The following is a 17,501-nucleotide window of genomic DNA, read 5'->3' on the forward strand; positions in this document are numbered from 1 at the left end:
GGCAAAGAGGGTTAAATGACTTCCCCAGGGTCACATTGCCAGATTTGAACTCAGGTCTTCCTGCATCCAGGTCCAGAGAGTGCATTTATTAAATATATGTGATGTGCTAGGCACTGTGCCAAATGCTGGTATACAAATACAAGCAAGGGGGCAGCTAGGTGGCTCAGTGGATGGTAGCACCAGCCCTGAAGTCAGGAGGACCTGAGTTCAAATCCAGCCTCAGACCAAACACTTAACACTTACTAGCTATGTGACCCTGGGCAAGTCACTTAACCCCAATTGCCTAAAAAAAAAATACAAGCAATGTAGTCCTTGTTCTCAAGGAGCTTACATTATTATGGAAAAGGAAGAATATACAAAGCAGAGCTGGGAAGGTTGTAGGTCGCATGATGATCTATCAAAATCCAGGGTGGTTCCAAGGGCAGAGCCCAATTTTTTCCAGCCAGGAGGGAGAGATGATGTTCTAGTGAAATTGAGTAGAAGCAGCATAGCTGGAGGAGTCCAAGAAATGAATGTAGTAAACTTCAAAGGAAAGGTGACTGAGACAGGGGTATGGCATGGAATTGGCAATGAGGACAAAGAAGCCTCCCTATTCTTCCTCTTGATCCCACAGAATCTGAGTTAGGGCATGAGAAAAGATACATCTAATACTGGAGAGAGAGCCTGGGATGTGGTATCTTCTGAAGAGAACTTGGTTTCCTCTAGGGCTGCTTTGCCTCAAGGAGAGCTATAAATCTAAGTTGATTAACTCCCCTAGGCTCAGGAGAAGGGCCTCTGGAGAGTTTACTAGGTGTCTGTTCCTGGTGGAAGCAGGTAAGTAAAAAGTAAGAAGAAGCTGCTGAGAGGGCAAGATGTAGGATTGTGTAGGCCTTGGATCTGGTCCTGATCCAGGGCTAAGTTTGGTAGCAGGAGATTTCAGTCTGTGGTCTCGCTCTTGAAATTTGAGGTTTGTTCTGTGTTTATATATGTGTGTGTGGTTGAGGGGGTAGAGCTACTTCCTGTCACCATGTCTGGTCCTAGTGGTAAAGTAGTGGGGGTTCAGACAGGAATATTTTCATCCTGGTACTAATCAGAAGCTGTTGACTGCATACATGACAGCCAGCTTATTTATTTTTTGTTCTCAGCTTGAAAGCTATGGGATAGGGATAGAAATTTCAGGAAATTGTCATATATTTGTTCATTTTAACATTAGAAAAATGTATGTGCAGCTGACAGGAAAACACCGGAACGTAGGTGTAGGGAAGTGATAGATTGGGAGGCAGAGAAATCAAGCACATCCCACCTCTACACTGTGCAACCTGAGGCAACTCATGCATTCTCCTCTAGGCCTGTTTGTTTTTTCCCATAGGTAAAATGAGTATTAGACCTATGATTTCTAAGGTCCTTTATACCTCTAAGTCTGCAATTCTTCTAGGATCACATACTATGATCTAAAGTGTCTTCCTTTGAAGCTCTGTCTATTCTACTCTATTCCATTCTATTCTATGCTATTCCATTCCATTCCATTCCATTCCATTCCATTCCATTCCATTCCATTCCATTCCATTCTATTCCATTCCATTCCATTCTATTCTGTTCCATTCTCTTCTGTTCCATTCCGTTCTGTTGTGTTCTGTTCTGTTTCATTCTGTCCTGTTCTATTCTGTTCTGTTCTGTTCTATTCTACTCTACTCTGTTCTCCTCTCCTCTCCTCTCCTCTCCTCTCCTTCCTCTCCTCTCCTCTCCTCTCCTCTCTTCTCCTTTCCTCTGTTTTATTCTATTCTATTCTATTCTATTCTATTCTATTCTATTCTATTCTATTCTATTCTATTCTATTCTATCCTATTCTATCCTATCCTATCCTATCCTATCCTATCCTATCCTATCCTATCCTATCCTATTCTATCCTATTCTATTCTATTCTACTCTATTCTATTCTATTCTATTCTATTCTATTCTATTCTATTCTATTCTATTCTATTCTATTCTATTCTATTTCTAAGAAGTCTTCCTAACTTTTTATGTTCTGAGATTCAGTTCAGGTCAAGTCAATGCATCCTAAAAAACATCATGCTCCTAATACATGCAAAACCTACACTATGTTACTATAAACTATTATGCTAAAGATACAAAGATATAAGCAAAATAGTCCCTGTCTTCAAGGGACTTACATTCTACTGGAGAGATAAACAATGTACACAATTGATTCAAATTGTCAATGGGACTGAAACCAGCCTCTAACCTGTTGGAGGCTAGAGCTAAACAGAGCAGGCTAGGAACAGGAGAGTCAGGACACAAACAGATGTTTAATTTCAAAATGAGGAAATGCTTGCAAGAGGAAGTCCTCCTGAGGAGAAGGGCTTAACATGCTGGGGCAAGGCAGTGCTTTATACATACATACATACATACATACATACATACATACATACGTACATACGTACGTATGCTTGTATGTGTATATGTATATATGTATGCACGTGTGGCATATGTATACACATGTGTGTGTGCATGTGTGTGTATATGATCTGGACCATGACATAATCATTCTTAGGTCTTGAGTAGCTATTCCCATGGCAGGCTCATGTGTGGACAATGCAAGCATTCCTGGATCCTGTGGGAACAGTGTCCAAGTTGATTTGTCTCACAGACACAAAAGAACTGGAGTTAGCATGGCAGAACAAGATTGCAACACCTGGTTCAGTTCACTTAGTTGTTACACAAGCATAGGGATCGTGAGCATGTCAAGAGAGGTGATGGATGGCTTTAGGCTGCAGGACATTGGCTCCCAGGTCTCTGGGAAATAGGGGGCATAAATCCCTCAGTGAACATCCAGTGTGGGTCAAAGCAATACACTTTGCCAGAGCATGAGATCATCTGGAGCACAAAGGATTGTTGTTATGCGAAGCTCAGGGCACGGCCTATTTGCTGGGCCTTAGCTCTGGGAAGCAGGATGTCTCCAAATAGCTTGACAAAATCACAAGCATTTATTAAATCCTTACTAGTTCCAAACATGTGCTAAGCACTGGGAATGCAAATACTATCAGAAATAAAGCCCCTGACCTCAAGGAGTTTATATATTAATGGGAGAAAATAATACATAAAAGGCTGGGAGAAGAGGGGAAAGAGATGAAGGTACCTGTTGGGGAGAATGTTGTGGAGGAAGTCTGGGAGAGTCAGCAGTTCAACCTGATCAGAAATGAAGATGTGGATAGTCTGGATGTATTCTAAAATAAAGGTTCTTGGAGGAAGAGAGAGAGGCTAAAAGGGAAGAGGATGCTTTTGATGTGTGAAGCTGAGGGGAAAAGTGATCTTCTGGAGTGAAGAGGTTTCTAATGCATTATAAACAAAGCCTGAGAGAATCAAAAGGAGAGTAACAAAGACCAAGTAATTATAGTGCCAGCAAAATTAAAGAGACAGACAATTAACAATAACAATTAATAATAAGGGATGAAGATCCAGCAAGGCTTCTAGGTGTTCCTCCTGTGCCTTGCAGACAGATTGAGTGTTGTGTGATGTAAACAGGAAGAAGGTGTGCATCCCAAGCATAGGGTATGGCTCATGTGAAGACTAGGAGGAGAAAAAAGTGCTGAGTTCAGGAAACAGTCCAATTTGGCTGGAATGGAGAGCCTGTGATAGGGAGTAGTATAAATTCACAACATAAGTTTTTTGGCAGTTGTGTGAAGAATGGATTGGAAAAGGTGAAAGCTATTACAGTGGTTTCAGGACAGGAGTGATAAGAGTTTGAACCAGGCTGGTGGCCATGTGGATAGAGAAAGAGTTGATGTAAGAGATATTGTAGATGAAGACTTAAGATATGATAGCCATTTGGTCATAGAAGGTGAGGAAACGGGTTGAGAAAAGGTGTGACTTCGTGGTTTCAAATCTGGATGATAGGGAGAAGGATGATACCTTCAACATAAATAAGAATATTTGGATTAGGGGTGAGTTTAAGAGGTGAAGATAATGAATTTATATTTTGGAAATATTGAGTTTGTGATACCTCAGGATATCTGAGGTACTATCCAACAAGCGAATGGCTATGCCTTAATGAAGTTCAGGAGATAAATTAAGGCTAGATATATAGATTTAAAAGTCAAATACATAGAAATGCTACTTAAATCCATGGGAACTGATGGTATCTTTTTTTTCCATTTAATAGTATTTTATTTTTCCCATTATATGTAACGATAGTTTGCAACATTCATTTTTATAAGATTTTTGAGCTCCAAATTTTTCTCCCTCCCAAAGACAGCAAGCAATCTGATATAGGTTATACATGTACAATCTTGATAAACAAATTTCTGCATTGTTCATGTTGTGAAAGGAGAATCAGAACAAAAGGGGAAAACCATAAGACAGAAAAAAAAGTTTAAATAGTATGCTTCAAAGTCCAGATTCCATAGTTCTTTCTCTGGATGTGGCTAGTATTGTCATGGATCACTATATTGCTGAGAAACGCTAAGTCTATCATAGTTGATTATCGCACAATGTTGCTGTTACTATGTGCAAAGTTCTTCTGGTTCTGCTCACTTCATTCAGCATCAGTTCATGTAAATTGTTTCAGATTTTTCTCGAATCTACCTGCTCATCATTCCTTATACAATAGTATTCCATTACATTCATATACCACCACTTGTTCAGCCATTACCCAATTGATGGGCATCCCCTTAATTCCCAATTCTTTGCCACCACAAAAAGAGCTGCTATAAATATTTTTGTACATGTGGGTCCTTTTCCCATTTTTATGATCTCTTTGGGATACAGACCAAGTAGTGGTATTGCTAGATCAAAGGATATCACAGTATTATAGCACTTTGGGCATAGTCCCAAATTGTTTTCCAGAATGTTTGGATCAATTCACAACTCCACCAACAACACATTACTGTTCCAATTTTCCCACATCTTCTCCAATATTTATTATTCACCTTTTTTGTCATATTAGCCAATCTGATAGGTGTAAAATGGAACTTCTGAGTTGTTTTAATTTGCATTTCTCTAATCAATAGTTATTTAGAGCATTTTTTCATATGACCATAGATAACTTTAATTTGTTCATGTGAAATCTGCCTGTTCATATCATTTGACTATTTATCAATTGAGGAATGCCTTATATTCTTCTAAATTTGACTCAGCTCTCTATATGTTTAAGAAATGAAGCCTTTATCAGAACACTGCCTATAAAAATTGTTTCCCAGCTTTCTGCTTTCCTTCTAATCTTGGTTGCATTGGTTTTGCTTGTGCAAACCTTTTTAATTTCATGTAATGAAAATTATCCATTTTGCAGTTCATAATATTCTGTTTGGTCACAAATCCTTCCCTTCTCCATAAATTTGACAGGTAAACTATTCCTTGCTCTCCTAAGTTATTTATGATATCAACCTTCATGTCTAAATCTTGTACCTATTTTGACCTTATCTTGATATATGGTGTGAGATGTTGATCTATATCTAGTTTCTGCCATACTATTTTTTGGTTTTCCCAACAGTTTTCATCAAATAGTGAGTTCTCATCCCAGAAGCTGGAGTTTTTGGATTTATCAAACTGTAGATTACTATAGTCATTTACTATGACTATATGTAATGACTGTAGTAATTTACTATTGCATCTTGTGTACCTAACCTATTCTACTGATCTACCACTCTATTTCTTAGCCAGTACCAAATAGTTTTAATGATTGCTATTTCGTAACATAATTTTAGGTCTAGTATGGCTAGGCCATCTTCCCTTGCATTTTTAAAATCAATTTACTTGATATTCTTGATCTTTTGCTCTTCCAAATGAATTTTATTATTTTTTTAGCTCTATAAAATGAAATTTTTGGTGGTTTGATTGGTACAGCCTTGAATTTAGTTAATTTAATTAAAATTAACTTGGGTAGAATTGTCATTTTATTATATTACCTCAGCCCACCCGTGAGCAATTGATATTTTTCCAACTGTTTAGATCTGATTTTATTTATATAAAAAGTGCTTGTAATTGTGTTCGTATAGTTCCTGGATTTGTCTTGGCAGGTAGGTTTCCAAATATTTTATATTGTCCACAGTTATTTTAAATGGAATTTCTCCATCTCTTGCTGCTGGGCTTTGTTGGTAATATATAGAAATGCTGATAATTCATGTGAGTTTATTTTATGTCCTGCAAATCTGCTAAAGTTGTTAAGTATTTCAAGTAGTTTTTTAGTTGATTCTTGTAGGATTTTCTAAGTGTACCATCATATCATCTGCAAAGAGTGATAGTTTTGTTTCCTCACTGACAATTCTAATTCCTTCAATTTTGCTTTCTTCTCTTATTGCTAAAGCTAACATTTCTCATACAATATTGAATAATAGTGGTGATAATGCACATCCTTTCCTCACCCCTGATCTTATTGGGAAAGCCTCTAGCTTACCCAAGTTACAGATAATACTTGCTGATGGTTTTAGTTGGATACTCCTTATCATTTTAAGGAAAACTTAATTTATTCCTATGCTCTCTAATGTCTTTAATAGGAATGGGTGCTATATTTTGTCACAAGCTTTTTCTGCATCTATTGAGATAATCATATGATTTCTGTTAGATTTTTTTTGATTGATATGGTCAATTATACTAATAGTTTTCCTAATATTGAATCAGCCCTGCATTCCTGATATAAACCCTACCTGCTCATAGTGTATTATCCTCATGATAAATTGCTATAATTTCTTTGTTAATATTTTATTTAAAATGTTTGCATCAAGATTCATTACAAAAATTGTCCATAATTTTTTTTCTGTGTCTTGGCTCTTCCTTCTCCAGCTTTTAACCTTTATTTTGTGTATATCTATCTGCTTCAAATGGGTTTCTTGTAAACAATATATTATATGATTTTGGTTTTTAATCCACTCTGCTCTCTGCTTCCACTTTATGGGAGAATTCATCATATTCACATTAACATTCACAGTTATGATTACTAACTGTGTATTTCCCTCCATCCCATTTTCCCTCTCATTTATACTTTTCTCTCTCCTTTCACCATCCCTCCTCACCAGTGCTTTGCCTCTGACCACTGACTCTCTCAATCTACCCTCCAATCACCCCCTTTTCTTTCCCCTTTCTCCTCCTACTTTTGCCCTCCCTTATGCTCTCCTTTCTGTCACTCCCTCCCTTTTTTCCTCTATCCCCTCCTAGTCCCCTATAGGGTAAGATAACTTTCTCTACCCAACTGAGTGTGTATGTTATTCTCTCTTTGGGCCAAATCTGATGAGAGTAAGATTCAAACAGTTTTCACCCTCTCCTTTCCCTCCCTCTACTGTAAGAGGTCTTTTGAGCCTTTTCATATGATGTAATTTATCCTATTCTCTCTCCCCCTTTCCTCTTCTCCCAATACAATACTTTTTTCACCCCTTTTTATATTATCAAATCAAAGTCAACTTATAACCCACAACCTCTGTCTATGTATATTCCTTTTAACTGCAGTAATAGAGGTACAGTTCTCAAGAGTTACAAGTATCATCTTCCTGTGTAGAGATGTAAATAATGTGAATAATGTTTTTTTCTCCTGTTTACCTTTTTATGATTCTCTTGAGTCTTATATTTGAAGATCCAACTTTCTGTTCAGCTCTAGTCTTTATATCAGGAAAGGCTGAAAGTCCCCTATTTCATTGAATATTCATCTTTTCTTCTGAAAGATTATGCTAAATTTTGCTGGGTAGTTGATTCTTGGTTGTAATGCAAGCTTTTTTACCTTCTGGAATATCATGCTCTGAGCCCTTGGATTGTTTAATGCTAAGTCCTGTGTAATCCTAACTATGGCTTTTTGCTATTTGAATTGTTTCTTTCTGGCTGCTTGCAGTATTTTCTCCTTGACCTGATAATTCTGGAATTTGGCTACAGTATTCCTTGGAGTTTTCATTTTGGGATCTCTTTCAGGAGGTAATCAGTGGATTCTTTCAATTATTATCATTTTACCCTCCAGTTCTCAGGTATCAAGGCAGTTTTCCTTGATAATTTCTTGAAAGATGCTGTCCAGGCTCTTTTTTGTGATCATGGCTTTCAGGTAGTCCAATAATTCTTATCTGTTTTACAGGTCAGTTGTTTTTCTAATGAGGTATTTTACATTTTATTCTTTTTTTTCCATTCTTTTGATTTTGTTTGATTCTTGATGTCTCATAGAGTCATTAGCTTCTACTTGCTCAATTCTAATTTTTAAGGAATTATTTTCTTAAGTTAGTTTTTTCATTTGGCTGATTCCACTTGTTAAGGACTTGTTTTCTTCAATGGATTTTCTTTTTCATTTGCCCAATTATATTTTTTAAAGAATTGTTTTCTTCAATCAGTTTTTGTCCTTCCTTTTCCAATCTGCTAATTCTCTTTTGCATAACTCTCATTTCTTTTCCTGACTTTTCTTCTATCTCTCTGATTTTTAAAATGCTTTTTGAGCTCTTCCATGAAAGATTTTTGGGCTTGAGCCCAATTCATATTCCCCTTTGAGGCTTCACATGCAGGCATTTCAACATTGTTGTCCTCTTCTGAGTTTGTGTTTTGATCTTCTCTGTTGTCATAGTAGCTGTCTGGTTTTTTTGCTCATGTTTTAGTCTTTCATGACTTTTAAAGTTGAACTCTGCTCCTGGGGCACAGAGGGTACTGTCCTAAGTTTCTTATGCTGGGAGCCAGGGTCCTGGTCACTGGCTTTCTTCACTGGGGCCCCTGGTGCTGGCCATTTGCTCACTATGCTAGGGTGTCCCAGGCTGAGTCATGCCCGTTGTGCCATGGCTTCCAGAGCTGGCAGTTTGACTTCTGTGCTTAACCTAGAAGCCTCACAACTGGCCTGCTGTGCCACTGGTCTGCTTAGCCCAGACCATAGGGCCTTAGTTGCTGATCTGTGCTATGGCTAAGAGCCTCCTACTGGCTTGCCCAGACACCATCTGTGCTGGCCTGTGCTCCACTTTTACCCAAGTGAGGCAGACCTTTCCTGAAGTCTTTCTAAGTTACCTTACACTGGAAAATTGTTTCACTCCATCTTTTTGTAGGTTTGTCACTCTAGAATCTGTTTAGAAGCTTGATTTACCATTGTTTCTGGGGGAAACTAGGGAGAGCTCAGACAACTTTCTAGCTCCTCTTCTCCATATTGACTCCACCCCTTCTGATGAGATCTTAACAAGACTAATAGTAGATAGATAGATAGATAGATAGATAGATAGATAGATAGATAGATAGATAGATAGAGATAGATAGATAGATAGATAGATAGATAGATAGATAGATAGATAGATAGATAGAACAGACAAAAGTAAAAGAAAGTAAAGGAGAAGAGAATAGAATACAGAGTCCTGGAAAGTATCCACATTTAGAGGGCAGGAGATAAAAGGTGATCCAGCAATGAATAAGAGAAGGAGCAAGCGATCAGACCAGTAGGAATAGAACCAGGGGAGAGTAATGTTATGGAAGCCAAGGAACAATAGTTCAAGAGAAGGTGGTGGTCAACAGTATCAAAAGATGCAGAAAGTCAAAGAACCTCAGGACTGGGAAAGGACCATCAAGTTTAGCAGTTGAAATCAGTGATAACCTTAACAGGTCTTATAAACTTTATGAACTTTAAAAAAAAATCAGTATCATTTGTTTCTTTCATAATTCTACATATTTTATTTTATGCATTTAAAACCAATATTCTGAGAAGGGATCCATAGGCTTGCCCAGAATGCCAAAGAAGTTCATAACTCACAAAAAAGCCAGGAAGTCCTACTTTAAAAGGAGCTATTTCATTTAAGGAGTGGGTTCAGAAGTCAAACTAAAAGAAATTAAGAAATGAGAGGGTGGAGAAGAAGCAGTAGCACATTGCGGACAATTCTTTCTAGGAGTTTGACAGTAAAATGGAGAAGAGAGATTGGAAGATTGCTTTAAGGAATGGCTAGGTCCCATGAAAGTCTCTTTTAGGTTGGGGTAGACTAGAATATGTTTTTAGGCAGCAGGGATTGAGACTAAAAATGAGAAGAAGAAAAAAGTTCTGCTTAATGGGGCAAACTCCTGGAGAAGTGGGAGAAAGATATTATTGAGGACATAAGTAGAGGAGGTAACTTCACAAAGAGGTCCCTTCTTCCTCAGAGACAGGAGGAAAGCTATTCCAGATTCCAAGGCCTTTTTCTGCTCCAACATGCTATGTTCTACATAAGCATTCTAGTATTGAATGACACATGTAAGCACTTTGCAAACCTGAAAGTGCTATATAAATGTTAGCTATTATTATTGTTGTTCTCATACTTATTATCAGGAGAATGACTGAGCCTGAAAAAGAAGTTAGGTAAAAGCAAGCCCTTCAAATTCAAAAAGCTCCACGTAAGGAATAAGCAAAAGGCTAGGCTGAAACCTATGGGAACATTTCATCAGGCAAAAGAGTTCTTGTGGTTGCCACTGAACTTTACATCCTGCGTGTGTTTCTGATGAAACAATCTTTACATATGTGAAAAGGCAGACAGAAAATAGCAAGTGAGCATGAAAGGAGTCAGGTAACAAATAGAGAGCATCTGGCCAAGCAACACTCAGCCCTCCTTGCTACTCGTTGAGGCAGCAGGGTTCAGGCAGGAGTGGCCCCTTGGGCAGGAGAGTTTATAGAAAACTCCTAGAAGGTGGAGGAGGGGTAGAGAGGATAGCCTCTAAGTGAGAAAAAACCTTGGGGCAAAATCATTAATGTATAGCTGGGGGGGAATCTGGCAGGGAATAATGTTCCTAGCACATGTTCCCTCTGGGGTATTACCCCATCGAGGCTGATGACTTAAAGAGGGGAAACAGTAGAAAGCAGACTGACTCTGGAATAGGAAGACATGGGTTCCTGAAGGCTGAAGTCACTTAAGCTCACTGAGACTCAGTTTCCTCACCTATTAAATGAAAGGGGTTGGACCAAATGACATTTACTTTCTCTTCCAGTGCTAGATCTTTGTATGGTGTAGTTAGTGAGGTACAAAGAGAAGGCCAAGAGCAGGGCAGATGGCTCTGCTCCCGTGACTGACCCTCAGTGAATGTTTGAGACAGCCTATACTCATTCTAGGGTGGTTAAGTGGGTAGAGTGCTGGGCCTGAAGTCAGGAAGACTCATCTTTATGAGCTCAAATCCAGCCTCAGATACTGGCAGTGTAACCCTGGGCAAATCATTTAACACTGTTTGCCTCAGTTCCTCATCTGTAAAATGAGCTGGAGAAGGAAACGGAAAAACACTCCAGTATCTTTACCAAGAACACCCTAAATAGGGTTCTGAATAATCACACAATATTGAAAACAATTGACATACTCATTTTGAATTCTAGGACATCACTTATAATTGATGTCTTCAATAAAGTAATAATAAAATGACATATTTCTGTAGTACTCTACAGTATACCAAATGTTTTAAATTTACTACTCTAATTGTACCTCAATAATCCTATGAAGTAGAGACAATAGGAATTTCATTCCCATTTTATAGCTGAGGAAACTGAGATCTAGATAGTTAAAATAGCTTGTCCATGGTCACCTGGTCAGCAAATGATAAATGTCGGATTAAAACATGTTTTCCTTTCTCCAAATCCAGCATGTTATCCACTATGTTTGGCTAATAATAATACTAATAAATACTACTACTAATAATAGTAATAATTAAAATAATAATGCCAGCCCACAATTTTATAGCAGTTTAATATTTATAAAGCACTTTCTCTGCAACAATGGTAGGAGGTAGTACAAGTATGAATATCACCATTTTACAGATGAGAAAACAGAGTCATAGAGAGATGATCATAGAATAAATATCTGAGTTAAGATCCAAACCTTGGCCTCCTGATAATAAGTACATTGCTTCTTCCATGACACCGTGCTGTCTCATGATGTATGCTTTGTGAACGAACACCTTTGCAACTCCAATTTAGCTGCTCCTGAGTCACTTAGAAACCCTCAGAATAACTCAAAGATTAAAATCCCCAGGCCCCTGTCACCATGATGAGGTACCCGTAGAATCCATTCTCTCAGATGGTACTGTAAGGCTCCCTTCTCCCAAGCACCCCGCCCCCTGCCCCCACTGCCATGGCAAGTTAGTGGTTATTAGAGCAGCTCCAACGAAGGGTCGCTGTACCGTCTGACTAAAACCCACTAACAATGCCTGAATACCAACTCCCAATGCCATTGCAGAAACAGCTGTTGCTTCCTCAGGCTCCCTGAAATTGTCTGAATCTCACTGATGCTGCCTCTTCTTAACTATGGCTTTTCAATTCTTTGCTTATTTTAGCATTTTGTTCTGTTATTCAGGTGGATTCCTGTGCTCTAATCCACATTCACTCCTCCTTCCCCAGAGAAAAGATTTCCCCTTGCTCTGCTGGGACACACTAAACCCTTTCCTTATTACTTCAGTTCTTTGCTTAAGATCTTCCTCTCTGTTCTCTAACCAGTGTTCCTAGCCATCATTTTACAGCTGTTTGATTTAGGCATTGATAGGGTGGCTTAGGTTTCATTCACTCTAGTAGTTATTAAATCTTGATTCTTTGTATTCTTACCAAAAGCTGGCTTCAGAAAACTGACCTCAGAGAGGGAAGGGGGTGGGGAAGACAGGAGGAGGATGAAGGAGCAAGGGGAGGAGATAAAAATAGAGAGAAACTTCCCTCTGTTGGCATGAGGCTTGGGCTAGGAATGATGCTGGGCATACAGGTTGGAAAGGGACTGTTTGGCCCCAGTACTAAAGGAACTGTACTGGCTTGAGGCGGGGGGAAGGAAGTAGCAGACAGAAAAACTCTAGTATTAGAAAAGCTTATTAGCCTGAAAGCCATAATTGGGCTGCCTATTAAAAATCTCTTGTTACAAAGATGCTAGTGTCAGTGTACTCCCTGCTGAAACAGCCAATTATCCACTGAAACATGCTTTATATCTTGAAAATATCACATTATTCCAATTTCCCACTTCCTTCAGTGGCTTCTGATTCAGTGAAGTTACCGACTCTTCATTTTAATGAGATGAGGTTTGCATCCCCAAGAAATTAACTCAGAATCTATTTCTCTTCAGTTCCCAGTGTTTAGCTAGCATTAGGTACTTGCCAGTCCTCTGGGATCGATCATAAGTTAGAAGTAAGATTTTTAGCACAACGTTCATTTTTACTCAGCTCCTAGTCTGCTTTCCGTTGAAATCTGTGCATCAATTTGTTCAGAAATAGATGAAGTCTCTGTTCTTTGTATTGGCCCTACAAGTATTGTGTAGAGGTGGAGGTGGTGGCTAGTAGCCTAGTATTCAACCCAGACGATGGTGCTCTTTCTCTTCCATATGTATTGCTTTCTCTAAAATAGTTCTGGTAACTATGCACTTGGATAATACACACACACACACGCACACACACACACACACACACACACACATACACACACATATATATTATATATATACACACACACACATATATACATATATACACATACATATATATATGTATGTATTTAGATATAGATATATATACACACACATACATACATTGTGATGTCATGAAAATACTTATGTTGTCCCCACTGATGAGAGATTTGAACTAAATTATGTGGAATAAATAGACAGCTCTGAGACTGACCTATAGTATATATCAACACCATTCAGATCCTCTCTTAAACAAACTCGGTGACATGTCTCCTGAGTCATACAAGGCTTGATTGTAGGTTAAACCAGAAATCCCCCAAAATACAGTTTTGTGCCCCAACTCCCAACAGAAGTTCCCAGAGGTACAGCAGCCAAGGCCACAAGAAGGAGATAAGAGGGAAAATCCCAGGTGTTCACAGACAGAATACTGCAAGCTTCTCCAAACACCATTCACTTCCCTGTTCTCTTACACCTAGGACTGTAATTTTCATGAAAGATGGGATGGTATGCCCAAGGTACACTGACGCTAAATGCAGTGGAAATTGCCAGAAATATCTGCCCTTTCCCTAATAGTTATGTATGTAACCCTTAAGTCTCATCCAATTTCTAGGACCCAACTTCAGCTGCACAAAGACCCTGAAACCCTTCTCTAGTGTACCAAAGAACTGAATTCATTTGCTCCTAAGCCAATGGCTAACTAGATGGCCATGAGAATTGGGTACCAAGTACATTAGCTATTTTTATTTTTCAAGTAACCAACTGTTTATTGAGTGCACATGCCATAAATGTTCAACACTCTGCTAAGGGGAGAATGAAGAAATAAAGTACTTCCAGGAGTGTACATTCTAATTGGGCAGACAAGGCTAATCATGAAACAGTTAGCAAATAATATGATAGTATATAGTCACATGCTATCCTATGTAATATTGATTAAAAGATTAGAGAAAGAATATTCAGCAAGGACTAGAGTAGAAATGTAAAATGGTAAAGCAGAAAGAAAATTTAGAAATCAACCAGGCAGAGATTCCTAACTTTAATCAGTTCCTATAACCTTTGCTTTTCAATAAATTTTCCCATCTGTTTACTCAATATGAAAACAAATAAATTCAAGGTTTATCATGCATATGCACATAAGAAATACAATAATTAATTTCAGTAGGATGAGAAGCAATGTGACATAATGGATAAAGAAAAAATCTCAGTCCCGGGAAGAACCAGATTCAAGTCTGGCCTCTGACAAATCCTGGTTGTGTGACCTTGGAGAGTATAATCTCTCAGTGCTCTAGTGCAGGCAACTCTCCAAAGACTATAAATTGAAGAGGTGATGCTGACTTGTATTGGTAGAAGGATGTTTATCAACTGGAAATTCCTTATATCAGTGAAATCATAGGTCCAATTCCTATTACCATGCATAAGATATTATTATTGTTTACCAAATATTCCCTATATCCACCTGATACATTAGCTCTTTTTAAATAGAGAATGATCTTTAACAAATCCAAAGAAGAATCTAGAAGGCCAGTCTTCTATGAGCTTTCTTATTCTAAGTGCTAGGGATGTATGTACAGTTCTTATAAATATTATGAGCATCCCATAATTCTGACAATTAATCAAGTTAAAACATTCTCACAGTTTTTCATAATAGTTTAAGAAATTTGAAAGGGAAACTAATCCCTCTCATCACAAACAAGAGATACTTATCATTTACTTTTCTGAAAGAGTAAAGAACATTTCACCTTGATTTTTTTGATTAACTCTATGATTCACATTTAAAATCATAGCTTTTTCAAAGTATCCAAATATGCTCCGAATCATTGGGTAGTGGGGGGTATCTTATCTATTATAGAGGGTGATGTGATTATAAGTATAGACACAGCCCATTATTTGGGGAATGGTTGATCAAATTGTGTATACATGAATCTATTGGAACATTATTGTGCTGTAAGAAAAAAAATGTAAGGAAAGATTTGAGAGAAGTCTGGAAAGGAATCTTGTAAGACTGATGCACAATGGAATAAAACTGAACCAGGAAAACAATTTATGCTATAATACCAACAACGTAAAGAAAAACAACAAAGATTTAGGAACTCTCATCAATGTCGTGACCAACCACAATTACAAAGGACAGATAAGGCATGGCATTCACCTTTTGACAGATGAACTTCTAGATGCAGAATAAGATAAACCTTTTTGAACACAACAAATGGGAAATTTTATTTTGCTTAACTACGTATATTTGTGATAAGTGGGGTTTTTTTGTTTTCAATTGAAGAAGGAATGGTAAAAAAGAAGCTAGAGATAAGGTACCTCACCCTGCCCCACCAAAAAAGATGATTATTGAAGCAATTTTAAGTACACAGAAGAAAACAGAAGTAAAGCCAGAAAGAATCACAGGCAAGCAGGGCATTTTGAAAGTTACATATTGAATTTATTATGTATTTTAAAAGAACAGCAAGTTGTATATATTATTCAGTTTCATATTCATTCCTCCTTTTCTACTCTACTAAATGTATATACATATATTTATGTATTTTCTAACATATGTGCATATGTGTATATGTATGTCTATATATACACTAAATGTACACATATATGCTATATGTATTACATTACTCATTTTATTTCGTGTTTAGTAAGTTGAGAATTTTTTAAATTGCAAATAAAAACAGTTAAGTCCAGACTTTCCCTTCCTAGAGTAGGACGGGGTAGGGGGCCAGAGAGAGACATCAAAAGTAGAGTACTACAAAGTAATAAAGTTATTTGCCTGATATTAGGAAGACAATGTCTTTACTCTTCCATTCTGGACTTCCTCAGCATTTTCATAGTAATTTTATCTCTAAACCCATGAACCTAGAACATGGCTAGAATGCAATCAAACTGACCATAATGTCACACTTGAGTGGAAGGAGAAGACAGATATGCTCCTACTTTGAAAACAGATACTCTTCTCAATCAATCTGCATTACTTGCTCTATGCCCAGCTCTGTGCCTGGCATTTTGGAAGATAGAAAGAAATAAAGGTAGACAGTGTAACCCAGTAGTTAGAGGGCCAGTTGGAATCAGAAAGTTATGACTTTATATTGATTGTGTGACTCTGAGGAAGTCATTTGACTTGGCCCCAAGCAAGTCTATCAGTCTATTAATTGCAGAGAAGCTATGGATCTAAATTGGTAGAGTAAAGTTTTTCCAAACTAATGGTCTGAACCAAAATAATAAAATGAAATTGAAGAAAAAAGAAGCACAAAATGTGCTTATCTACTTTGAAATCAAATTGAGATAAGAATTGACCTATGAACATGAAATGATTAGAGAGGAATACAGGACATTTCAGTACTAAGCTGGGTGGAACCAATTGGAAAGCCTGTAGAGGTTCAGAAAAGAGAGAGATTGTAATGGACAGGAAAGAGTTCTTGGTAAAGTCATGGGAGGAAAAGAGACTTGACTTGGTCTAAAGAATAGCTAGAAATAGATTTAGGAAGAGGATTGATGATAATTCATTCCACCAAACTTTAGTTCAAAGCTTTGGACAGATCTGGGTAATACACTTTATAGTTAAATGTAAGTGTGGGGTGGACAGAAGTAAATATACCTTAGCCTGCAAGGTTCCTCTACCCTTGGAAAGCTGAAGGAGAGAACTGACTTCTCTCTGAGTAAGGCAGCATAGTATGGTGGGAAGAGAATCTGTGTTCTGGCCCTGGCTCTCCTATTTACTACCCATAACTACAGGCAAGTTGTTCAGCTCTCTGGGCTTGTTTCCTCAGCTATAAAATAAAGAAGTTGGGGTAAGTGACCTCAATGGTCTGATATTCTGTGTTCAGTGAATGAAAGGCAATATACCACAGGGGAAAGAGCATTAGACTTGGAGTCAGGAGAACCTGGGTTCAAATCCCACTTCAGGCACTTATTAGCTATGTCAGCCTGAGCAAGTCACTTCAGTTCTCTGGGCCTCAGTTTCTTCATCTGTAAAAATCCATATTTGGATGACCCCTAACTCTTTCCAGTTCTAAATCTATGTTCCTATGAAGTATGTACTAACTTATGTTTGTCAAACTGCCCAAGGAAAGGTAGAACAAAGGGGAACGGACTGTCCCATGGCTTGTGGCTCTTCCTTCACTGTCAGCTACATTGCTATTTCTCTGCCTTCCCCACCACTCTGGAAAGGCTTCAAGATGGCTGACATCCAAGTCAGCTTTTCTTCTCCTCACCCTCAAG

This window comes from Phascolarctos cinereus, unplaced genomic scaffold (assembly GCF_003287225.1).
Source record: "Phascolarctos cinereus isolate Bilbo 61053 unplaced genomic scaffold, phaCin_HiC Scaffold_2;HRSCAF=192, whole genome shotgun sequence".
NCBI classification, from domain to species: Eukaryota; Metazoa; Chordata; class Mammalia; order Diprotodontia; family Phascolarctidae; genus Phascolarctos; species Phascolarctos cinereus.